Here is a 27553-nt window from a genome sequence, read left to right as displayed (position 1 = left end):
CAGTGATATGTCAAACAGATTGCTTGCAATTATACCTACATCAAATTTATGTATATGTCTAATAACTGTCACTCTACGCCTTTTTTATTCAAAACGTTGTAGGCTTACTTGCGTTTCTTAACATGATTACTGAACATGGTTAGAGAAGCGTATGTTACAAAAAAAGGGTAATTTAACTGAATGATTTTCACATATTTATTATTTTGTATGTGAGTAGTATGCGTTGTATTGTTTGGTTAGTGTTTATAAAGCAGATGTTACGCCATTTCGGAATAGGACAGTCAGCTAGAAACGAAGCTTTATTTTCGGATATCTTAAGCTTCATGCTATTGCTTGTCAAAAAGATTTCGACACTCTTGAAAGTGCTTCACGAAATGGTATGTTGTGTTTCAGTACATGTGCCGAACCTGAATCTCGTCCGACTCAGAGCGGAATGAAACATCACTGTTTCGATACAATTAGTCCGTTCCAAGCACAGGTGGACTGAAACAGCCTTATTTTGAAACAACGATACAGTTTCTGTGCCTGGCTCGAGATCGAATCTGGTCCGGTTATCCGAGACAGGGGCGGAATGAAACACCACTGTTTCGAAACAGTGAACCACAGCCGTTCCGAAACACTGAAGCAGTTCCACGTATCGATACACTGTATCAAAACACAGAAACAGTGGCCAAGTCTAGTACAGATGGTAGCTCAGCGCTCTGACGGAACACACTGACAAGGGGAGGCCGCCAATTGTGAAATTCAGATTCGATTCATACTGCGCATAATAAAAGCTCATGGCCAGAGGTGTAATGTGGCAAAGCACCAAGATGCACTTCTCAGCCTTTGTCGAGAAAATCGACAGTTAAAAGAAACCGTTGCGGTGAAATACTCTCTACGATTGATAATTTTTTATAGCGTCGTGGTGCAGCGGTAAGCGCTCGGGTTCGTAATCCGAAGGTCGCCGGATCGAATCTGGCGCCATGCAGTTTTTTTTATTATTAGTTTTTTGGCGCGAGATTCGATCCGGCGACCAACTATTAATGAATTGCTTATGCATGTTGGTGAAGGCGGATCGCTCTCCAATTGTACCGCCTCCATTTTTCCCTTGTTTTAGCAGGGTGTACCAAAGCTCTCCCGTCCGCACTGATTTTCGACGATGTTATAAGTTGCGCCAGGGACCGCATCTACCTTCTTTCGAAGTTAGCAGGCAACTACGCTGCTATGCGGCGGCTCGTTTCGGCCCATTCAACATCTGTCCTTCAAGTGTAACGAGCGAGTAACGGAGTTTATATTTCATACCTGCCACAGCAAATTTGTGTTCGTGGGGTCTCTATTCTAATTCGAACGTTTGGCTTACGCTATACGTATTCGTTTCGGAATATCGTTTCTACGTCTTCCGTTAACTATACGTGGTTAACATTATGAAGACAATTAATAACATTTGTGAAATACAACTTTGTTTGCGGAAAACATAATGATGTTCGAAGTCGCCAGTTTTTCCACGACAAACGACTTTCAACAACTTATTATATGCATAATTGTTGCAACTGATTGCTTACCGCTGCGCCACGACGTCGCAGAAAATTATTAATCGTAGAGAGTATTTCAACGCAACAGTTTCTTTTAACTGTCGATTTTCTCGACAAAGGCTGAGAAGTGCATCTTGCTTTGCCACATTACACCTCTGGCCATGAGCTTTTATTATGCGCAGTATGAATCGAATCTGAATTTCACAATTGGCGGCCTCCCCTTGTGAGCTACCGTAACGGTCTTTTCATCATAAACTCTGTCTGATACCTACGCGCAGATATATAAGGCACATAATAGACGCGTAAAACTTCTCTTACAATTTTCTTGGAATTTCTAGAGTAGTGCACCTTGCTACTTGCCACGTAGTGTTGTTTTAATGGCCTACTAAAGGTGCACAAAGTTTGAAGTAAATCTGTGATACCAACATCATGGCCTCTCCTTGTTAAGGGGCTCCGGAAAGGCTCAAAATCATAAAAAGTTCAATTTTTACTTTTTTGCGTTTTCTGAATCTGCAGACTATTACCTTTTAATAGATATATAATTTATTCAATTCCGAAGACTACAACTATTTTAAAATTTTTTTTGAAATGTGTTCTACATGGGCGTGACCCACTGTGGCGCTGTTAAACTGCTGTCAAATGGTGCTATTATTAACGTCCGTGTTCATCAGGTACATTTTATTGATGTGAGATAAAGTATGTGTTGTGGCTAACCTGTGATGGTTCAATATATTTCGCTGGTGTGATTGTCGATTGTTTCATGTTTATTTACTCTGTCGTTATCTCGAAAATATTCGTAATTAATTCTGTTTCGTGAGTCTCTGTTTTGTTGAAGTATAATAATGAGTAAAAGTAAAGTTATTAGAAATCCTCTGAAGGCTTTTAAGAAAAGGAGAAATGTTGGAAAGCCAAAGGTATTTAGAAATATGGGAATGAAGATAGGTTCTAAAATGGTACGAGCGATGCTTGCTTTAGACAAGGAACGCCTTCGGGCTGCAGACAGGGCTGTAAAGAGTCTAGAAATAAAAGCAAGAGTAAACAGGAGGAGGAACAAGAGGAAGCTGGAGGAGGAGTTTGCAGAGGATGAAGATAATCCATCCTATGGACCTGGAATGCACTAAAAAGTTAATCCAATCTTTGTCGCTCGATTCCCAAAACTTTTATTTTCTCATACTAATTACATGTTTTCTAAGGATCTTCCAAACATATTTGTTTCAAACTTTCAGTAAATGTTACACAGTACCCTCTGCATAATTTAACACAGCCTTTTCCAAAAAACTGTGTATTTTTGAATATATAAATAAAAAATTGCAAAAAATGTTGTGAATTTTCATTACAATTGAAAAAAAATCATCTTTAATAACTGAACTAAAATTTTGTAAAATCCCTGTGTTAAGTTGTAGCCCATATTCCAATAAATAACCTGTAAAAAGTTCAACTTCCTACCTCAAATACTTTGTGAGGAAAGATGTAATTTATAAGCGTTATTTTAACATTGCACGTATAGGGCGTTCCGGAGCCCCTTAAGTGAACAAACGGAACAGTTTCGGGGTTCCGATGCAATGCAGTTCGTAGCTCGCCGTTCACTGCTTTGTAGTTCGAACGCATGGGTCAGAGTCCAGGAAGGGATGGATGGTTCACTTTTTATCTGAAACTACCAATAAGACCACTTTTATTGCCCAAAATATTTTTTTTTTCTGCTAAAACATTGCAAGAAAAGCATTCCTGTTTTAGATGTAGCAGAGACTAATTTGAATGCGAGTGTGGGGCCAAGAATACTGGAACTGGATATGAACAAAACTAAGTGAACTAATGGAACGATTTCGGTCTTCCGATCCGACGTAGTTCGTAGTCATGACGCTTTTTAGGGGGGGGAGCGGACTAGCGGAGTGCGCTCAATACCAAGCGAGGGGAGAATCGCGCATGCGCACTGTACCTCCCAGTATATAAGGGAAGCGATGGGTTAAGCGAACTTAAAGAACTATAGTTTACTAAAAGAAAGATCGCTTAGAACAGTTCCTTTCCGGGATTAGTTAATTTGCATTAGTTCGTTCACGAACTACAACATAGAAACTCAGGCGGAACAAAGACTGCGAGTGGCGTCAATACAAGGTACGGACTGGCGTCATCAGATGGCGTTAGCTCTGCAATGCGGTCCTCGTGACGTCACGAATTTCACCCAATCAGCATCAGATTTTGTCCGCAGCGAGTCCCTGCACCGCGGAAAGGTACGTATTGATTGGGGAGTGACCGTTCTCAGTCCATGTCGAGCGTCCGTTGAGGCTGCATCGCTGCGCATCAAAGACGTTTCAAGGTACGGATTTAAATGTAGTAAAGAAACAGCACGCAAAAGAATTGTATAATGGTGCTAATAATGATGATATTTAGTGCACGGTTCTGCAAATCGAAGAGGTTTAGGTGAATAATCTGTGATGTAACTTGGCATCAAGGGTCATGTTCGTTTTATCGATGTCTGTAGTCTGCAAACCACCGTGAAATTCTTGGCTGATGTGTGTAACGCATTTTTAGGGATGCTTCTTGTATGATTACGTACGAGCCTGGAAAGAACGATTGCATAAATGCCTCTTTGTGCGTTGTAAGTAGACCATCTTGTCTTCGCGGCCATTATGGGGGAGGCACGTAGGGGCTTGCGATATATTTCCTCAATTACTTACTTAAAGCTAGTTTTTGAAACGAGAAGGTTTTCCCGGAATAGTTTGCGTGTATCTTTGTAAATATCTGCCTGTTGAGGTTTTTTCAGCATCCGTGCGATGCTCTCCCAAGGGCCTTCAAACCTGTGACCATTTGGTCTCCCTTTGCGTTTTATTTGCTGTCAGAAAGCAAGCGAAATCTGTAAAATTAAAACGACAATAATACCGTGTGTTAGCCAACGAGAAACACAAGCAGTTGTTTTTAAATTTTGAGGTATCGAGTGATTAACTGTCAAAACTCAAGATTTCTAGTAGAAGTGGAGCAAAATCTGACTTTGGCAAAATGTTCAACGGTTCTGATGCAAATTTTTGACAATCGCCTAAATTGTCCGTTCGGCACGAGTGCAGTAGAATACCTTACTTGAAAAAAAGACAGCATTGGTCGTATATTTTTTACTATTGCAAAATCGATTTTCTGTCACTGAGTGACCATCTTCAGTGCTATATTGTATAACTTAAATTGGGATGCACTTTTGTCACTAAGCTTACGGCAATCACATAGCTGGTCGTAGTGCACAAGACAACATGGAGTCGCCAATCAATAGAACACCTTACATTAGAACAGAAAGAAGTGAATGCTTCGTACTGAGTAAGAAAAAAATAGTTTGGGGTGAGGAAGAGATATTGCACGCAGTAAATTGGAAATTAAATATGCCGCCAATAAATTACCCAGTGACTATCTATTGTCGCTAGCTTCGTGACCCGACCTACAAGCAATAACTTTTTGCTGCCGATACTTCTGCCCGACAATATTCGCACGACTACAGTACCAACTAATAACAGAGTAGGACGCCTATAAAATAAATTTTTGCTTCTTTAATGAGAAGGGGGTGTCAAATGGCTGTTCGTAATACCAAAATTTAATATATTAACATAAGGATATGGAGGCACGGGGTAACTGGCCCACTGTTTTTCAGCATGCCATTTTAAGACCTACTGTTTGTTTTATTCAACATAATTTTTAAATATTCTAATATAAAATGAAAGTTTCATATAGAAAGGGAATACGGAAGTGTCCGTATCGACCCGTCTGCATAGACCCATGACGTCACCAATATGGCGGAAATGGCTTTTTCTGGACGTCTCGAATATGGCACTTATGATATCACTACATACACACAGCAACAAACATGAAAATACGTATAAGTAAGATAACACCTCCCTCCCAAGTATACAAACTATCGGGACAACCGCAGAAAATTGGGGAATACGGAAATGTCAGATTCCAACCTGTCTGCTTTGAACCATGACGTCGCCAATATGGCGGAAATGGCTATTCCATGCGTCTCCAATATGGTGCCTATAATATCATAGGCAACAAACGCGAAAATACATACCCTCCAAAAATACAAACTATCGGGACATCTGCGGGAAATTGGGAGTTTTAGGGAGGGGACTGGCTACATATAACAGGAAAAAACCACGATCCTAAAACACACAAGATGACGAAATCAACAGGAATTACAAAATCTATGGGGATCAGACAGATCCCTTGACCTATATAGGTCAACGGCAGCTGACGATACCAAAACACCAACGCCTACAGTAAAAACTACGGAAATTGGGATCAGACATTTCCCTTGACCACAGCTGACGGTACCAAAACACCTATACCTACATATAAAAATACGAAAATTGGGATCGGCCATTTCCCTTGACCGGTATAGGTCAGCTATAACTACAGATACGAAAAAACCAACACCTACAACTATGAAAAACAAAACCAAAACCACAATACGTCAAAAAATTAAACTCAAACATTTCTACGTAAATTAAAACGCATTAAATACACAAAATATTACAACTCGACAATAAAGGTTACTTACCACAAACGAATTCCCCCCCCCCCCCCCCCACACACACACACTGAGACAGAGAGAGAAACCCTTATGTCATGGGTCAAAGCAGACGGGTGGAATCAGATGCTTCCTTTGACTCTAAAATTTTGTTTTTTTGGGGGGGGAAATTGGACCTAACCAGTCTATAATCTGTGTATGCTGTTTTTGATTTGGTGTATTTGTGCCTGTTGACAAGCATTAAAGCCACACTGCAAAATCAGTTACTTCAATAATTCTATTAGTACCAATATCAGAGGAGTTGTATCACTGGCCGTCGTTTATAGCAACAAAACATCGAAGGGTTGTGAAGTGTCAGTGGTATGAGATGAGGTTTCATGATAATAACATGGTCTTAATGAGCTTATCTGGATCAATTTACTTGCTATGTGCATTATGCATGCATAATAAATTAATAATGCTGGCCTCTGTGAGTTAATATTCTTTAAAACAGTAACACTGGCCCAGTTAACAAATAGTGCTGGTCTCTATCCAAGCTTGTTTGTAGGCACCTCTGCCAATCCTGCTCTCTAATACATACCATACTTTCCTTTAAGCATGCAAAGAAGTGGCATCATTTATCAACTGACAAACATGGTAAGGCTAGTGTTTACTTGTCTGACAGAACTCGTCTTATGTTTCCTTTCAAATGCTAACTGCTCCAACAATTCTAGGCTTAGAAGGGTCATGAGAGAATGAGGGTTCATAACTTATGTTTGTCCTCGTTTTCCCCATAGGTTTAGTTCTTTGTGAGCTTTTAAAAAATGGCAAAGGGATGATCACAATAAGAATGTGAAATATCGAGAGCTCCCCTTATGGGAGGTGAAAGATAAATAATTAATCCATTCACAGTTATTGTAGTTTGTTTGATGTAGCATTCCATGATACCCAGCACATCACCTGATTACAGCCCCAATCTGTCTTACATTAAAGACTTTCATAGTTGTTAATATGGAGAACCATCAGCTGTATAACGGAACGTCGACAATGAAAATTTGTGCCGGACCTGTACTCGAACCCGTATTTTCTGCTTATCACGATGCTTTTCTGTTTGGGTATCCAAGCATAACTCACAGCTAGACTGAAACTTCCATATGTCATCAACTGTGTGTCTGCAACATGTACTCGTACATCCGTTATGTATATTCCCGTATAGGGGAGACATTTCACTTAAGTCACTTGCCCAGTGTTGGCGGATAAATACGATATTGCAGTGCTTTTGTTATTCCAAGTTACGAAACAATGTACCTTCAGGCATAAATATCGTCTGTTAGGCTTCTGTTCCATCTATGAAAAATGGGCCTATGAGCTCATGGTTCATTCTATCACACCATAGGTTTACACTTCATAGACACTTTCTACCCGGCGAAGTGTACGGGGATTGTCAGCAGACCAATAGAACTTGTTCCTACAGTTTATCTGGCCGTGATCGGTAAATGTGGTGCCATCAATAAACAAGATGTGATACATTTGAAGTATCCTGTCTTAGAGCCCACGTACAGAGGTTAACAAGATTCACTTGTATGCAGCTATTGAGGGAGAGGATATGATAGGGATGGTGATGGGACCTGTCGATGGAAAATGCACAGGTCACTTGCCCGACTCGCGCTGCTTCCCTGTGCGATTGCAGAGGAGCTAATATACAGATTGACTACAACAGCAGCAACAACATTTTCTCCTCTTCTGTCATCACTTGTTTTCTTCTGTTGCACTGTCTATGTGCTACAGTATCAGTTTCATGTAAATGGTCGAAGAGGTTGATAAATAATTGCGGGTCAACACAAACATCCGATCTCACGCGTCGGCTTTGACCCGTGACGTAAGGGTGTTGTGGTGTGTGACGTCATTACGGCGCGGAGTTTGGTTTGTTAGTGTGGCGTGTTTGTAGATGTTGCCTCGTTGACGTTACCTTAGTAGGAGTTTTAGGGCCTGTAATATATAGTTTACCTTTTTACTGTACTTTTTGTTTTAACGTCGTCTATGAGGCTTTTATCAGTTTGCCATTAGATTGTTCAATCTTTATGGTCTATATGTTTTGTCGCTACTCGTTATGTCTAATGAATCAACATTGTTTTTTCTTTTTTTCCATTTGTTTCTTTTTTTTATCTTTTGATTGACCTACACATTGATCTGTAGCGTAGCCCTGAATACGAGGTTAGGTTGGGAGTTTTTTTTTGGCGGGGGGGGGGGGGCGGGCGTCAGGGGGGGCGCAGCCCCCCCCCCTGCCTGGCCTTGAGTACCACTTGTTTATTATTATCTTTGTTTGCTATCAATGTTAGCAGTTTGTTCTTGTGAAACCTTTGTGTGTGTTGTTTTTCTATGTGTTTTCGTCTTTGTGATACGTATGCAACGTTTCTATATCTGCCATATCGGAATTGTCGTTTCCGCTATATTTGTGACGTCATGGGTCAAAGCCGACAGGTTAGATCGGACGCTTCCGTATTTCCATAATTGCCAAGGTTGTTGACATCTGTTTGGATGCCTTGCCGCATATGCTGTAAAAAAAATGAACTGCCTTCTTCCTACACTCTCCATACAACATGAGCATGTTGGTTTTCTCTGCACTGGTAAATCCCAACATTCACTCTCCGCCTTCTGCTTGGTCTGTCACGCACTGACTAACAAGTCACAATGCCCTCGAGGAACACGCATGCACACTGTAAGAAAATGTAACATCGTACCTAGCAACTACGCAGGTTGAAAATCGCAAACAATTAGCAGTGTGAGAACTTCTCAGAATGCAATAGCTCGTAGATGACTCGAACTAGAATCCGGCAGCAAACACCACTGACATGCTTTTAGTTTGTGAATGTCAACGTGCATTGTTTTGTTTAAAACGGTGTATGTCTGCACAAAAAATACTTGCTATGTGTTATTACAATCTGTTTATTGGCTAACAGTAAGAGCCCCTGACTACCAATCCACTCTCTGAAAACTGCACATCATCCACTTGTACATTCCCGCAATATTTGCAGTGCAACTTTTAGGTTGTCTAATAAATGATTAGTGACTCTCTGTGGGAATTATTAAGTCCACCCATTGCACCACATTATTATGGTGGAAAACAGTCAGAAAAGTTACATCTCATATGACTGGGAAGATAATGCTGTTAAGATTTGTCAGCAGGGATAATTATAAAGACCAGGAATATTTGGACTCCTGTCCGAGCAAAGCTAAATACACTGTTATGGAGGTGGATCTCGTGATGACACCTAAAGTACCTCTGATTTCATTATTTAGCTCTTTGTGGCAAACAGTGTCCAAATTTTTTTAAATCTTTTTAAATCTTTTTGCCTCGTTTGTCACTGAGACAGCTGCTTTCATTTTTGCATTAATTATAGGCAGGTGCCTTCTTACCCAACCACAGTATTTCTTGCCCTTAACTTTCCACTAATGCTTGTGACTTCTGTGTATTTCTATAAATTCAGCAGTGAACTCTCTAGGACACTGACGCGTACCGCCCATTTCAGAATTCAGACTGCACACTAGGTTAGTGGGTGGTTGTTGGGAATTATTAGATCCTCCATTGCACAACATTATGGTGGAAAATTTACAGCCTAGCTATATCTCACATGACCGACACTGTCTTAGTGCCGTTAAGATTCCTGAAGCACTAGACAGCAGAATCAGAAGTTATCTCATTATGTACAGTATATAAACCGTGGATTTAATGTACAGGGGACTCGTCAGTATAAGTAATATAGGTCCTTATAGAGGAGATGTTGAGTTGCAGATAGGCATAAGAAAAGACTGTCAAACACATAAGCATTCAGCCGAAAACGCATTCATCAGAATTACACACACAAGACCACAGTCTGTCTGCCGAGGCCAGGCCCATTATTCCATCCTGGATTTTCCATTGTTTATTATAGGCCCTAATGGAGACACAATGTGTCAAAGAAAACTACAATTAATCTTAATTTATAGCCGTCAGTACAAGTTAGTTACATTAGCCAGCAAAGAAAGCTGTATCATTATTTAAAAATACAGTTACTGAATGACGTTTTTGCGCAAGGTTGGGATGTAATTTTCTTGGGCTTACTGGAGACTGGGATATCACTCATCTACTTTGATGAGGGACTTCACCGTGCTGAAAACCTGTATTTTGAGCGTATCCAACATGGCCACCAAAACATTGATCCTAACACCTGCAAAAGTACAAATACTGTGCGAACCAATTCAGTGACTAAACCCAATGAAATTAGTGGAACAACTGTGGGAAACATTTTTTGGGTGTGGGGAGGAGGCAAACTTAAAATTCAATAGTAAATACAACACAGTTAAAGATCCAACACTACAAAAAATAGAAACTGCAAAAAGACAAAATCATACAAAACACATCATAAGTTCATGGTATCCAAAACTGGGATTAACTTACATAGCCCAATCCTCAGCCCTAGACAAGGATACTAGTACCCCACCCCCGCCCCACAACTACAGAAACCGAGGAAGATTACAGGGGTCGACAGAAGCGTCCAATCCCACGCATTGGCTTTCACCTGTGACGTAAGGGTGTTGTCGTGTGTGACGTCATGACGGCGCGGAGCGTGTTTGTAGATGTCATCGTGTTGTGGTTTGTTGTGCTCTCTGGTGGTGTGTTCAGGGTTTTCGTTTGTGTGGTGCAATGGGCTCAGTTTGCTTTTGCTCATTATCCAGAATTGTTAGTGTCGGCTGTGTTTGTAGTGGAATTTGTTTCAGTGAGTTAACGAATTTGTGTGAAGGTTAATTTAGTGTTGTTCGCTGTACATCGTGTGGTAATTTTAGTAAAATTAATCGGTAGTTGTTTTTGTTCAGGAATGGATATGACGGATAAAATTAACAGTGCACAGGTCAAGGGAAGTGTTCGATCCCAATGTGTGGGTGTGTATGTTGCTATTGGTATCAAGAGATGTTTTTGAGCTATATAGGCCAAGGGAAGTGTTTCATCCTAATTTATGGGATCGGGATCTGCTGTTGAGCTATGTAGGTCAAGGGAAGTGTCCGATTCCAGATGATATTGTGTTTAGTTTGGGGAGTTTCGTGATGTCGGTTTTTTCTTCGTTTTGTGTGGTTTTGTATGGAGGTGGGTGTCTAAATTTGTTTGTATTTAGTTTGCCCCCACCCAAAAACACCCCATTTCCCGTGCTTGTCCCGTTAGTGTCATTAGGCTTTTTGTGGAAAGTGTGTGTGTTTGTTTTTCGATGTATTTTCGTCCTCATAATGTGTACGTAACGACTTTATATGCACCGTATTGGAATCGTGGTTTATGGTCGTTTCCGCCATATTTGTGACGTCACGGGTCAAAGCAGACGGGCGGGATCGGACGCTTCCGTATTTCCGATTACAGCCTTAAGGCATCGAGGTCATTAGAGACTGAGCTCAATTTTGGGCTGTTAAAAAGGATGGGGGAGGAAATTGGTTGTGTCCTTTCAAAGGAACTGTTCTGGCATTTGCCTGGAGTGATTTGGGGAAATTGTGGAAAACCTAACCCTGAATGACCAGACACAGATTTGAACCATTATCCTCCCAAACATGAATCCAGTGTGACACCTCACTCGTTGATTTTGCTATGAAATTTTAGACGGGAGTTGCAACAAGTTTTCAGATATTTTTAGATGATAGAAGACCTAAATGTCAGTAGTTTTCTGCAATCCGAGAGAAGGAAAGTTGCTACTCACCATATAGCGGAGATTCTGAGTCGCGATAGGCACAAGAAAAAGATTCACACAATCATAGCTTACGGCCATTAAGACCTTTGTCAGCGTGTACACACACACACACACACACACACACACACACACACACACAAACTGGCAGTGTAGTTTCAGCTCTGAGACTGCAGACGTGTGTGCAAGTTGCACTTGCATGGGTGCATGCGTGTAAAGCTATGATTGTGTGAATCTTTTTGTTGTGCCTATTGCAACTCAGCATATCTGCTATATGGTGACTAGCAACTTTCTTTCTCTCGTATTGTTACATTCCATCCTGGATTTTCAGTAGTTTTCTACAGTTTCATTTGAGCCTTTGTTGAATAACAGCTTTGCTACTGCATACTTTAGAGCATCTGGGAAACCATTTCTTCGAAAGACTGATCCATTAATTGGTATAGGGGTCTGACATTGTGCTAGAATCTGTGTTAATTATTTTAGTGGGTATTATCATTTCATCAAGAAGAGTTTTTATTTTCTAATGATAATATTAGTTTTTCTAAATATTTAGCTGTAATGCTTTCAAATTTCATTAGAACTACTGTACTATCCTGATTGAAATGAAGTTATGGACATTATCTAAGTAACCACTTACATCCACATTTAATTTTGATATATTTATAAAAAACTGTTTTTAAAAAGCTCATTGAAGTCTTCTGATATAAGGATGTCACCAAACTTAATTTTGGAGATTTGTGGTTTGCCAGCTATGATGTAAAGTTAAGAGTTGATGACTGACGATACTGCCTTTGATTTATTTGTACCGTTCAGAATGAATTTTTTACGTGGCATTTAATTTGTTGGTTTTACCGCTCTTAGAAATTTTCAAGAAATGTCTCCGGATTTTTAGAATTTGTAATACAATGATCCAGTGGCCAGTTTACTTCAAATATACAAAAGAACAAGTTTCGATTTGCGTATTTTTCCTAATGTCTGGTTCATTTAATTTTTTGTAGCCCCGAGAACAACCCAGACTGATCAGAAGACCCTGGCTCAATGCGGAATTTCCTCGCATCGTCAAATGTATATAATTTGTCAGAATGTGCAGTTTTGCTATCATGTGTGAATTCTGTGAAGTTTAGCTTCAAACCAAATGCTCAAATGCTGAAGAAACAGGCAAATCTGACATAGTTTAAACACCATATTTGTTGCACTTCCTAGGCTGCAGTTTATCTGCATTTGTGATCTGCAGCCCTAGATTGAGTCACATTTGCTCAAACTTAAGACTCCAACTTCCACGTTTTGCATTGATCTCACACTTGTGGAAGTTAAATATTCACTCACCACGATGAAGTGTCCATTGGCGTTGCCCGCTCACTCGTGACGTCATTGCCATACGATTTACACATTGGAATCTAGTGCACACCTGCTACGAATAGCCGATTTAGACAATAATGAAACTTTGTTGTCTAGTACATAAAACCAGCAAGTTTTATCAATTTTGGAGTTTCAGTTTTTGAGATAAATGAGACAAGTTGACAGAAAAAATTAGCAAAAAATAAGTGACTCGTATATAGATAGGGACATCTGATCCTCACGTACAGTAACCACAACTTTTTTCTCTACAAAATATATTTTAACAGTTGTATTTTTAAGGTCTAAAACTGCCTACTAATGTTTCTCATGCAAAGCACTATTTCAAAGTATCATTTTGTAGTACGATGTTGAAATCACGTGATCGATGCCTCCTTCCCTCGTCCCATAAAACGATTTAGTGTAGAACCATATATCTTTTTAAACAGTGGAAAGTCCAAAATGGACTAGCTATTTTATGAAAAATAGCTTCCTACGCACTGTATAGAGGAGACATTGCGTGACAGGCAGACAACTCACACACGTAGGTGTGACAACTGTCTCTGGCCACTGTAGCCGGTCTGGGACTCCAACTGCACCTGACTGTTGGCAGAATAGAAGGCTGTATAGTGCTGCAGTGGGGGTTGTTGTTGTTGTTGTTGTTGTCTTCAGTCCTGAGACTGGTTTGATGCAGCTCTCCATGCTACTCTATCCTGTGCAAGCTTCATCTCCCAGTACCTACTGCAACCTACATCCTTCTGAATCTGCTTAGTGTATTCATCTCTTGGTCTCACTCTACGATTTTTACCCTCCACGATGCCCTCCAATACTAAATTGGTGATCCCTTGATGCCTCAGAACATGTCCTACCAACCGATCCCTTCTTCTGGTCAAGTTGTGCCACAAACTTCTCTTGTCCCCAATACTATTCAATACTTCCTCATTAGTTATGTGATCTACCCACCTAATCTTCAGCATTCTTCTGTAGCACCACATTTCGAAAGCTTCTATTCTCTTCTTGTCCAAACTATTTACCGTCCATGTTTCACTTCCATACGTGGCTACACTCCATACAAATACTTTCAGAAATGACTTCCTCACACTTAAATCTATACTCGATGTTAACAAATTTCTCTTCTTCAGAAACGCTTTCCTTGCCATTGCCGGTCTACATTTTATATCCTCTCTACTTCGACCATCATCAGTTATTTTGCTCCCCAAATAGCAAAACTCCATTACTACTTTAAGTGTCTCGTTTCCTAATCTAATTCCCTCAACATCACCCGACTTAATTCGACTACATTCCATTATCCTCGTTTTGCTTTTGTTGATGTTCATCTTATATCCTCCCTTCAAGACACCATCCATTCCGTTCAACTGCTCTTCCAAGTCCTTTGCTGTCTCTGACAGCATTACAATGTCATCGGCGAACCTCAAAGTTTTTATTTCTTCTCCATGGATTTTAATAGCTACTCCGAATTTTTCTTTCGTTTCCTTTACTGCTTGCTCAATATACAGATTGAATAACATTGGAGAGGCTACAACCCTGTCTCACTCCTTTCCCAACCACTGCTTCCCTTTCATGCCCCTCGACTCTTATTACTGCCATCTGGTTTCTGTACAAATTGTAAATAGCCTTTCGCTCCCTGTATTTTACCCCTGCCACCTTTAGAATTTGAAAGAGAGTATTCCAGTCAACACTGTCAAAAGCTTTCTCTAAGTCTAAAAATGCTATAAACATAGGTTTGCCTTTCCTTAACCTTTCTTCTAAGATAAGTCGTAAGGTCAGTATTGCCTCACGTGTTCCAGTATTTCTACAGAATCCAAACTGATCTTCCCCGAGGCCAGCTTCTACTAGTTTTTCTATTCGTCTGTAAAGAATTCGTGTTAGTATTTTGCAGCTGTGGCTTATTAAACTGATTGTTCGGTAATTCTCACATCTGTCGTCACCTGCTTTCTTTGGGATTGGAATTATTATATTCTTCTTGAAGTCCGAGGGTATTTCGCCTGTTTCATACATCTTGCTCACCAGATGGTAGAGTTTTGTCAGGACTGGCTCTCCCAAGGCCGTCAGTAGTTCCAATGGAATGTCGTCTACTCTGGGGGCCGGGGGCAGTGGGGGTAGGGAAGGTGATAAGTAGGTGGAGGACGAGACTGGTGAAGGTCGAGGTTAGGCGAGTTACGGGGACAGAGGATATGTTCCACGGGGAGCTCCCATCTGTGCAATTCAGAAAAGCTGGTGTGGATAGGAAGCATTGTCCCAGCGATGTACAGAAACAGATGTGTGGTGCTCTGTCTCTCCAGTCAACTACCACCTCCCACGTAGCCGCTGTCCGGCCACAAAAGAGCACTCGCCTCGTGACTCGGCACCACCCAGGGCTGGGAGCAATTGAATCACATTCTCTTAATGTCCTCAGAGTTCTTAGTGGTTCATCTTGGGGAGCGGATCGCACTGTCCTGCTTCGCTTGTATCGGTCCGTAGTCCGATCGAAGCTGGATTATGGGAGCTTCGTCTACTCGTCTGCTCGGCCATCCCTCTTACGCCGTCTCAACTCCGTCCACCATCGGGGGTTACATCTTGCGACAGGAGCCTTCTACACTAGTCCTGTCGAGAGTCTTTATGCTGAAGCTGCCGAATTACCATTGACCTACCGGCGCGACGTACTGCTGTGTCGGTATGCCCGCCGGCTGTTGTTTATGCCCAACCACCCCTCTTACCGGTCCTTCTTCGCCGATTCTCTCGACCGTCAGTACGGGTTGTATCCGTCTGCCCTGCTGCCCCCCGGAGTCTGCTTCCGTCGCCTCCTTCGACAATTGGATTTTGCCCTCCGTACCACCTTCAGAGAGGGTGAGAGCCAGACACCACCTTGGCTCCAGGCTCCGGTTCATATTTATCTCGACCTCAGCTCACTCCCGAAGGAGGGTACTCCGGCTGCAGTGTATTGCTCACGGTTTGTCGAACTTCGTGCTCGACTTGCCGGTCCCACCTTTATTTACACCGATGGCTCCAGAACTGACGGTGGTGTCGGCTGTGCCTTTGTCGTCGGGGCCGCCACCTTTAAATACCGGCTCCTCGACCAATGTTCGAGCTTTATGGCCGAACTTTTTGCTCTGTCAGGCCGTTCAGTATGCCCGCCGCCACCGCCATTCATCGTATGTACTCTGCTCTGACTCACTCAGTGCTCTTCAGAGCCTTGGAGCTCCCTAGCCGGTCCATCCCTTGGTTCAACGGATACAGCAGTCCCTCCATTCTTTCGCTGATAATGGTTCTCCTGTCAGCTTTCTGTGGGTTCCTGGACATGTGGGAGTGCCTGGGAATGAGGCTGCGGATGCTGCAGCCAAGGCTGCAGTCCTCCTGCCTCGGCCAGCCTCCCATTGTGTCCCGTCATCCGACGTTCGTGGGGATGTTTGTAAGAGGCTTGTGTCGTTGTGGTGGGATGCTCGGTCATCCCTCCAAGGAAACAAGCTCCGGGCAGTAAAACCGCTCCCAACTGCTCGGACAACCTCCTCCCGACCATCTCGGCGAGAAGAGGTCCTTCTGACCAGGTTGCGGATTGGGCATTGCCGGTTTAGCCACCGCTACCTGCTCTCCGGTGACCCAGCCCCGCAGTGCCCTTGTGGTCAGGCATTAACAGTGTGCCATGTTTTATTGTCGTGTCCCCGCTTTAGTCAATCTCGTGTTGTCCTGTCCCTGCCATCTACTTTACCGGATATTTTAGCTGATGACGCTCGAGCAGCTGCTCGTGTTCTGCGTTTTATAACTTTGACTGGCTTGTCCAAAGACATCTAACCTTTTTACTTATTTTATCTGCATCTTTGTCAGGTCTTTCTGGTGTCCCCCCCCCCCTCCCCTTGAGTTTTACTAGATTCCATGTGCTCTAACAACAGTGACTGGCTGCTAATGACCTCAGTAGTTGAGCGCCCTTAAACCCCACAAAAAAAATCACATTCTCTGCCAGGGTTTCAGCTACCTCTCATCCCCTGAAATGAGGAATGTCCTACTCGCTATCCTTCCCACCGCTCCCACAGTGATATCCTGCCACCCACTGAACCTACACGATAATCTCGTCCGTCCCTACTCCGACCGAGCCTCGTCTCGTGGCTCACGTACCTGCAATAGTCCCATATGTGAGACCTGTTCGTACATCCTCCCGTCACCAGCTACTGCAGTCCAATCACGAGCATCACCTATCCCATCAGAGGCACAGCTAAATGTGAATGCAATCAGATGATCTACAAACTACCGTATTTACTTGAATCTAAGCCACACTTTTTTCCGGTTTTTGTAATCCAAAAAACCGCCTGCGGCTTAGAATCGAGTGCGAGGCAAGTGGAAGTTCTGAAAAATGTTGGTAGGTGCCGCCACAACTAACTTCTGCCGTCGAATATATGTAGCACTACACAGGCAATCGGGCGTGCTTTGTGGGCACAAAAATAAATACTGGCGCCAAAACCTCTGCGTCAGTAAATAAATTTCGACCACTGCATTTTCGTACATTATCCAACGCATTAAATACAAATTCCGTGTTGTTCATCTTCGAATGTAGCAGAATTTCAATGTACTACGAAAATCCGACTGGCAAGACTGTTTGGGATGTTTGTCAATATGGCCAACTCAACGTTCTGAATTTTTTCGTACTTGTGACGAGATGGTTGCTAATAGGAACTTTTATGAATTCTGAATCACATGCAGTATTCTCTTCACCATACCAATATAAACATTTTGCCATGTATTCTTTCGTTTTTGCTGCTATCTCATTTAAATCCTGTCTGCCTAATAAACTACAAAACCAGAGTGAGACAACAGCAAACGCGGAAGAATATACGTATCGTGTCATGTTTATGTTCATATTATTCTTATGCCTGATAGTGATAGTCAGAAACGAAGCACGGCAACTGACTAGATTTTTAAATCTAACATGACTAATTCCTGTGCAGAATTTGATGTACTAAAGAAGCAGCCGCAAGGATTTTCAAACGGAGAAAAATTTTCGCCTACCTCTCATACAGAACATGTTCTATCATACGCAGTCTATTATATGGTTCTTGTTGATCATTATCAAAGAAAGCAGCAGTGTAAGTAGCAACCAATACCAGTCTCTTGCCATTGTTTTGCTAATGATAAGATTCCTCTCTCTTTCTCTTTTTTTTATTTTTAAATGGTAAGCGGCGGTAGCGTGCACAAAGGCAAGGCTTGCTGCGATCGGCGACAGGCCGTAAACACGCACTATCAGAATGCGACAAACAATGCATGATACAGTACAGTAATGCATTTTCAGCTTAGTGACGTAAACACCTATAACAAAGAAAATGGCACTTATCAGAGCAAAGCAAAATAAGCAATCGATTCAAACTAGACGAAGCACGTGAAAAAGGAAGAATACTCGTACAAATATGGTCGGAGCGCCTGACGCATAACAATGGCTACTTGGTAAAGCTTAACTACTAAGCTTACGACTCGAACCAAACTACTGTAGCTGTATCGACATTCATTCGACCTAAATTGTGTCTCATCTTACAATGGACCAACTTTGTTTCGATTTGGAGGTGCGGCCTAAACCTTTTCTCTCCCCTTGAATTTAGAGTCTCATTTTTCAGGTGCGGCTTACATTCGAGTGCGGCTTAGATTCGAGTAAATACAGTAAGCTGCAACCCCTGTACTGCAATCTACATGGGCGTGACAATTGACAATATGCCTGTCTGCATGAATGGCCACAAACTGTGGCTGAGAGACAGCTGGACGTGTTGCCCAACATGATGTGCTTCACTTAAATGACTGCTTCATGGCCTGCATCTCTGTATCCTTCCTACCAACACTGGCTTTTCTGATTACAATATGTCCTACATTCCTGTAACTCTCCTGGCTTCAACTTTGGCTAGCCATTGTGTTTCACCCATCAACACCAGCTTTGTGTTTAAAAAAGGACAAGCCTGGTTTTATGCAATTGACAAAGTGCAGATATTTCAGACTATGTTTGGCTAAAATATAATTGCTGTTTGGTAGTTAAGATATTACTGTGATGCTGTTTTCATTTGGTGTTAACTTTTACATTTGAGGTACTTCTTGGGCATCATGTGATATGACAAGGTCTCCTTACAAAATGCTTATGTCATCGCACAGAGAGTTCTTTCTCCATGTCGTGCAGCACAGTATGGAGCCCATCCTGGAGCCTGGCATGGCTTTCTCAACAATTCAAGTACATATTGGGTATTCAATGTAAAACAGTTCAGTTAGTTCGGACTTGAAGTTGATTGATCCTTGAAGATATATCCAAGTTGTTAATTGTACGTTCCAGTGTTTTAAGATTGATGCATGGATTATAAACAGTCATTATCCACTACACAGGTTTATATTGTTAGTTAGGAAACGATCACAAGAAGATTTTTTGTCTGTTTTCAGGGTTGTCGCCTGAGCAGTGCTGGGGCATAACAGCAAGAAGTTGTGCTTCGTCACCAACTCTCGCACTTCTCTGAACTGTGCAGGTGAGAACTCTCCCTGCAACACATCTCAATTGAAGACGGTGGTGCAGAAAAAATTCCAAGCTTCATTGTGAGCACACTGGATGCCTTAGAAAACTGGTTCCAGTTAAATGGGTTGAAACTCAGCATTGCAAAACCCCATATGGTACATTTCCAAACCAAACACTCAAACTGTGCAGAGCTTAAAATACTATGCAATAATCAACTTATGGAAGAAGTTCACACTGTCAAATTCCTAGGAGTAAATATGGACAAGAACTTGAACTGGAACACACATAATGACTCCTTATCAAATAAACTAAGCAGTTTTGCATTTGCAGTGCAGATAATTGCAAAATATATCAACAAGAGTACATGAAAAGTAGCATACCATAGTTATTTTGAATCTGTTATTAGGTATGGTAAAATTTTCTGGGGAAGTTAGAGTATTTTGTATACTGAAATTTCAGAAAAATTTATCAGATCTGTGTACCACACAGGAAACAGAATCTTATTGCCCATTATTTCAACAACTGCAAATCCTAACTGTACTCTCCATATACATTTATGAAATTATCATCTTCCTACACAGCAGGCAAAAATTATTTGAGGTAAATCATTTTAACCACACATACAACACAAGAAATAAAAATAATTTTATGCTTCCCACACAAATTGAAATTATATGAACGGGCTCCATAGTATATGGGGATGACAATATATAACAAATTAATGGGCAAAATATTTTTAATGTTGAGCCAGAGATCCTAAAAATAAGGCTACATGAGACTATGGGGGAGAAATGCTGCTATTCGATATAATTTTTAGATAAGATAATTTGAGCTAGGGTAATTTAGTGTTAAATTTTTAGATACTATTATTATTATCATTATTATCATGATCATCCATCTCCATCATTTCTGCCTTTTGTGTATATCAAACAAAAATTGTATTATTATTATTATGCTGTATGTAAACATCAGCTTTCTAAGTTTACGGTAAATTTTACCAAACTTTTGATGTCTCCTGTACCTGAATCAAATTATTTTTATGTATGTATGTTGTTGTTGTTGTTGTCTTCAGTCCTGAGACTGGTTTGATGCAGCTCTCCATGCTACTCTATCCTGTGCAAGCTTCATCTCCCAGTACCTACTGCAACCCACATCCTTCTGAATCTTAGTGTATTCATCTCTTGGTCTCCCTCTACGATTTTTACCCTCCACGATGCCCTCCAATGCTAAATTTGTGATCCCTTGATGCCTCAGAGCATGTCCTACCAACCGGTCCCTTCTTCTCGTCAAGTTGTACCACAAACTCCTCTTCTCCCCAACTCTATTCAATACCTCCTCATTAGTTATGTGATCTACCCACCTTATCTTCAGCATTCTTCTGTAGCACCACATTTCGAAAGCTTCTATTCTTCTCTTGTCCAAACTATTTATCGTGCATGTTTCACTTCCATGCATGGCTACACTCCATACAAATACTTTCAGGAAGGACTTCCTGACACTTAAATCCATACTCGATGTTAACAAATTTCTCTTCTTCAGAAACACTTTCCTTGCCATTGCCAGTCTACATTTTGTATCCTCTCTACTTTGACCATCATCAGTTATTTTGCTCCCCAAATAGCAAAACTCCTTTACTACTTTAAGTGTCTCATTTCCTAATCTAATTCCCTCAGCATCACCCGACTTAATTCGACCACATTATGTATGTTATGATACTGATAGACCCCAATTCTTCACTAGTCCCTGTGATCCACTTACCTGTCCCAGTCTCTGCACCCACTCCAATGCTACACAGCCTTCTATTCCACTGAGGCTCCCACTAATCTTTTTTCCCCTGCTCTACTTCTCGCCTTTTCCACTCCAACCCCCCCCCCCCCCACCTTACCCACTACTTAGCCTCCCAACTGCAGCCAGGAGTCCTGCCATGCCCCTTCACCCTCCCATAGAAAGCAATGCACCTTCCTGCACCCCTACCTTGCTATCCTGCCCCCCTCCCCACTGCACCAAATTGCCGCTGCCCATAGACAGTGGTCGTGTGTGTGTGTGTGTGTGTGTGTGTGTGTGTGTGTGTGTGTGTTTTCTACTTCAGAAGGTGGCCTTCTGGCCCAAAGCTTAAATGTGTAGCAGTCTTTTTTCTGTGCCTATCTTTGACTCGACATCTCCGCCTTATATGCTTTGCATTTATCAATTTCTAGAATGCACAGCAACTTTCAGAGAATAAAATAGCAAGTAAAAAATCTCAAAAATGACAAGGAATTGTAGAAAATTACAAGTTATGTTTAATGCAGGATATTTTTCAGATTCCTGTGCAGAGGACTTTCCGGCCAGGAAAAGCCACCGATTAACAGGCTGGTCGTACTGTGGTGCCTAAAAGTCCACAAGTATAACTAGCAAAACACAACAAATCGAATAAGTCGAGGCAGAAGTATACACCGGGGAAGAAACAGAATATCAGACTGACTTCCCGAACGTAAGGGGAGGCGACTGAAAGAAACAGTGGCAACCTGATTTAGGTGCTCCCATGGCTGTAGTCTGCAGACCCGTGTTCACAAACGTAGTGCTGGGTGAATTACTGATAGCTGTAAGGCCACACTTTAATTTTGTGTTGTGTAGAATATGACTGTCAAAGTTGTAAGATTTTGTTGCTATTGTAGTCCTTATTTAATTACATGAGACATGGATGTCTCTAATTTTCATAAATATGCTTTTTTAAAATGCTATATTTATATGTACTGGAATAGCTTGAATATTGTAAATTGGTGTACTAAGTACTGATGTAAATAAAATATTATATTAAAACATACTAGAGAAATGACATTACCCAAACAATACATAGACCCTGAAAGATATTTGTACAGACACTAGAATAATGATTTAAATGAGTGCAGGAATTTCAGACACGATGATAGTGTAGTCACGAGAGAGTTGGCAACACGAATAGATACAACATACATTAGCGACAGCTCGCTGCAGTCTGCGGCCACGTACGGAATGCACTGCTGAAGACCTCTCAGCATAGCAGTGCCCTCACACTGAGGTAGCTAGTGTCCAGCTGGTGTGGTCTCTGTCCAGTTAGAGACCTCAGCTGCAGCAGTCACTGCCAAGTAGGACAGTGACAAAGTTCTGATGAAATGTACTTCGTAAATCTTGCATTTTGTACTGCAGTTTGTTAAATAATTTCCTTTACTTCATTGTATCAAATTTTTTGTCGTCAGACTTCCACTTTTGGTCTATAATGACCATCTTGAGACATGTTATATAGAAATATGTCCTAAGGCCGGTATTACACTATCAAATTTCTTTGTCAAAGATTTGATCAAAGATGTGATCCAATATTCCGTCCAATATATTTGACAAAGATCTTTGACGTAGCACTAGAAGGGGTATTACACTGTCATCAAATTTTTCGTCAAAGTTCAAGATGGCTGACAACAACTTGTTATTAACCGCAGCAGTTCTACGTACTCCAATTGCATTGTGTGCACATGCGGAAAAGAAGTGGGGGGAAAATGGAACCATACATACGAGGTCGACAGTCTTAAAAGTCCTGGGATTACAACTTGATAATAAATTCAGTTGGGAGGAGCACACCACAGAACTGCAGAAACGCCTTAACAAATCTGTATTTACAATTCGAGTGTTAGCAGACATAGGCAACATAAAAATGAAAAAGCCTGACAAATCCTATATCACAAATGTGATCATTGGGATGATAATAAATAAATAAATAAATAAAACTTTCATTCCATAATGTCATATGGGATAATATTTTGGGGTAAATCTTGAAGTCAAACATAAGTTTTCAAGGTCCAAAAGCGTGTAATACGTATTATTTGTGGAGTAAATTCACGGACCTCCTGCAGAAACCTCTTCAAAGAACTGGGTATACGAACTACTGCCTCTCAGTATATTTACTTCTTAATAAAATTTGTCGTAAATAATATCTCTTTTTCCAACAAACAACTCAGTTCATACATACAATACCAGGAACAAAAATGATCTGCACAAGGACTTAAAAGCACTTCCTTTAGTTCAAAAAGGGGTCCACTACACAGGAACACTCATCTTCAATAATTTGCCAGGAAACATAAATTTAGTTAGAAATAAAGATCAGTTTAAAAGGAGCCTGAAAGACTTAGTACTGGCCAACTCCTTCTACTCCATTGGCGAAATTTTTAATAGAAACAAATGATGTATTGTATTTATTCATACTATTAGTATTTTTATTTCAGCTTAAAAAAAATCGACGTGTTCCACATCCACGAGGATCTCCTCAGCACGGATCTATGGAACGAAAAACTAATCTAATCTAATCTGGGTGAAGCCGTGGGTTTTACGACGACACGATAAAAGCATTCAACAAAACTTGTTACGTGAGCTTACAGTGGAAGAAGTCAAGTCGTACATCAATTACTTAAGAATGGATGAGCATACATTTCTGTATGTGCTCAATGAAGTGTATCCTCATATCACAAAGCACAATTTTCACTTAAGAACTGCTACATCTTCAGAAGACAGGCTCACTATCTCAGATTCCTTGCTACAGGAGAGGGTTATGTTAGGTCAGGTCAGGTCAGGTCAGGTCAGGTCAGGTCAGGTCTCCAATCTTCTTAATCTATTTTGTATTCAGGGTGCCTCACGTTGTAAAGCGCCTCATCAGCTTCAGACATCTCTATTAATTCTGTAGTTGTCGGCACACACCAATTGCATTTACCGGCAATGGTTATAAAAACACTACAGACGACAGAACGCTGCAGCGATGCTAGCGCTCCGCGTGGTAACATATCGCATTGCAGTGAACAGAAGACAAGCGATTTCTTTGATCAAATATACGGCCTCGGCCTAGATTTGATCAAATATTGGACGACATTTGTCAAAGATCCCTATTACACTATCAAATATCTTTGACAAAGATATTGGACAAAGATATTTGACAAAGAAATTTGATAGTGTAATACCGGCCTAATATACGGGAGCCATAGTGGCATCATCAAATGCTATTCACAAAATTAGTGCCATCATCGTCAGATATTTACAGGGTGTCCCAAAATAATGTATACACTCTTTGAAACTGAAAATCTTTAATGAAAGGGGTTACAAATACAACTTTAGTAATGTTAGGTGCCTCAGGGTCTGGCTTAAGGTGGTAAATGTTCTAACTGGTATCCATCCATCGCAATATACTTGACCGAGCGAGGTGGCGCAGTGGTTAGCACACTGGACTCGCATTCGGGAGGACGACGGTTCGATCCCGCGTCCGGCCATCCTGATTTAGGTTTTCCGTGATTTCCCTAGATCACTTCAGGCTAATGCCAGGATGGTTCCTTTGAAAGGGCACGGCCGCCTTCCTTCCCCGTCCCTCCCTAATCCGAGCTTGTGCTCAGTCTCTAATGACCTTGTTGTCGACGGGACGTTAAATACCAATATCCTCCTCCTCGCAATATACCATCGACAATGACTGCAGACTGAGCGCCATGCCAACTTTGTTTCCAACAGAATAGCATCACAGGCTTGCTCAATTTGCTCTCTAAGATCATCCAGGGTGTGTGGTCTCAGTGTAAACTGTGTTCTTGAGAGTACTCCCACAGAAAGAAGTCTAGAGGAGTTAAATCTGGCGATTGAGTGGGATACTCCACACTCCATATCCATCTGGCCCTCACATCCAGGTGAAAGTGAGGTGGTGCCCCATCCTGTTGAAAGTTATAATCTTCATTTCCAAACACAACGCTAAGACCAGGAGTTATCATTTCCAATGTTTCTAAGTAAGAGTTGCCCGTGACACTGTTACTCCTGGTAGATTAACATGCCTTTGCTCGGTTACGTATGGATTCTCCCTGGCCCAGTACACACAATTATGGCTGCTAATTGTTCCATCAAGTTTAAACGTTTCTTCATCTGACCAAAGTGATCTTGGAAATCTAGCTCTTCTTCACATCTGTTAATGAAAAACTCACAAAATTCACTTCGCCTATCAGGATCATCCTCGTTAAGGGCATGGAGAAGTCTTGGAATGTAAGGCTGAAAGTTCTGGGACTGCAGAATTCTACAAACACTGCTTCTGCAGATCCCAGTCTCACAAGAGCATTTCCTCACTGATTTCTTCGTGGATCGTGTATATGCCTAGATTACTGCATCAACACACTCACTGTCTGCTGAACTTCTCTTTTGTCCACTATGTCCCTTCTTCATATTGTGCACCATTCCTTAGACTTCAAACTTATCTCTGATTCTTGTAATTGTTACTCTTGTTGGTGGTGGTGTTCAAATTTCAACTCTCCAACATCGGTGTACCACACTCACGTTCTGTTTTCCAGTAACACTTTAGCACCCATTTCTGTTGTTCAAACAATGCCATGTTTACTGATAATCCTGAAACGAAAGAAAGCATTGTTTTTCACTGCCTTCTAAATTATTACCCATAAAAATTGTATTTCTGGCTCCTTTAATTAGAGATATTCTATTTCAAAGAGTGTATACTTTATTTTGGGACACCCTGTATATAAATAATAGTGTAGATAAGTCATGTTGTCAGCAGAACTGAACAGTAGAGCTGCTGACAAGACGACTTGTATACACTATTACTTATATATATTCGACAATGCTGGCACTGATTTTGTGTATAGTATTTGACAATACCACTATGACTCCTGTATATTAGGACATGTTTTTATAAAACAGATCTGAAGATGTTGTTATAGACTGAAACTGGTAGTCTCATGACAAAAAATTTGTGACCGTAGATATGAAGTGAAAAAAATTTATTCTATATTCGGGTCACTGTTCAAATTGTGACCATGTCGCAGCTTGTGAAAGTTTGTTAAATAGTTCATGATGCTTTTCTAGTCAAAGACAGTTGTAAATTATCCAGTACTCGTGTGTCAAAGGTAAGTAAATCCTTTATTCATTTATGTAAGAAACTGAACTAATATTTCATTTGTTAAAGTTTGATGAGCCACAGCACAAAAGAGGTCAAAGAATACTCAGTTGTGGTGAGACAAAATTAGTGTTGCCTGGTCGCAACCCTGTGAATCAGGATGTCGAACAGCTCATCATTGATGTTATTTAGTATATACTTTGATGATGTCTTAAGATATAGAAATGAGAAGGCAATCCCAAGTTAGACATTTTGCAGACTGTCAGTTTTTGTGTTTGGTGGTGAAATGAAATTTCACTGTACCATGTGAAAGTTGCACGTGATGGACCAAGAACACAATCAGTTAATAGAAAGATGGTAATGTCGTTTAACACTTTCGCTGCGGCTGACGCTTATAAGCGTCACAAGAAGCCGTGCGCCAGTGCGGCTGACGCTTATAAGTATCCGCGCTCACCATCGGATTACTCAGTCTAGTAGTCAGTGTCTAAGCTAGCATCACAGCATGTAAACTTTTGTTTTGTGTGGTCAGTTATCGAACGTACGAGGGCCGTTCAGAAAGTAACCTCCGGTTGATTTAAAAAAAATACACCAAGTTAAATAAAAATATTTTAATATATACATCTTACAACTACATCTTTGCACTATTTTTCTACATAGTCTCCATAGCGGTTGAGGCACTTATCGTATCTCTTCACAAGCTTTGAAATTCCTTCTGCATAAAAATCACCCGCTTGTGCCTGGAGCCAGCCTGTGACCGCATCTTTGAGCTCTTCGTCGTCATCAAACTGCTGTGACCCGAGCCATTTCTTCAAATGCATGAAGAGGTGATAATCACTTGGCGCCAGGTCTGGGCTGTAAGGTGGACGGTTGATAACGTCCCACTGGAAGGACTCAAGAAGGGCCATTGTTCTGCGAGCAGAGTGAGGACGGGCGTTATCGTGCAAAAAACGATACCGGAAGTCAGCATACCACGGCGTTTGTTCTGTATAGCCCGTCGTAACTTTTTTTATTGTTTCACAGTACACGTCTTGATTAATGGTCGTACCACGTTCCATGAATTCAACCGACAACACCCCTTTGGCATCCCAAAACACCGTTGCCATCAGTTTTCTGGCAGAAAAATCTTGCGAGGCTTTTCTCGGTTTGGTAGGCGAATTTGAATGTGCCCAC

At 41.2% G+C, this 27553-nt stretch overlaps 1 long non-coding RNA gene across 1 annotated transcript; it reads left to right on the top strand.

Annotated features, from left to right (window-relative positions):
• The first annotated feature begins 3722 nt into the window (after positions 1 to 3722).
• LOC126213033 (uncharacterized) lies at positions 3723 to 22310 on the top strand. Its single transcript, XR_007541035.1, has 3 exons — positions 3723 to 3828; positions 19440 to 19522; positions 21810 to 22310. It is a non-coding gene; the product is annotated as an uncharacterized LOC126213033 (long non-coding RNA).
• Positions 22311 to 27553: the final 5243 nt, after the last annotated feature.

This window comes from Schistocerca nitens, chromosome 11 (genome assembly GCF_023898315.1).
Source record: "Schistocerca nitens isolate TAMUIC-IGC-003100 chromosome 11, iqSchNite1.1, whole genome shotgun sequence".
NCBI classification, from domain to species: domain Eukaryota; kingdom Metazoa; phylum Arthropoda; class Insecta; order Orthoptera; family Acrididae; genus Schistocerca; species Schistocerca nitens.
The sequence above is the reverse complement of the archived record's forward strand: the minus strand, read 5'-3'. Positions and strand labels throughout refer to the sequence as shown.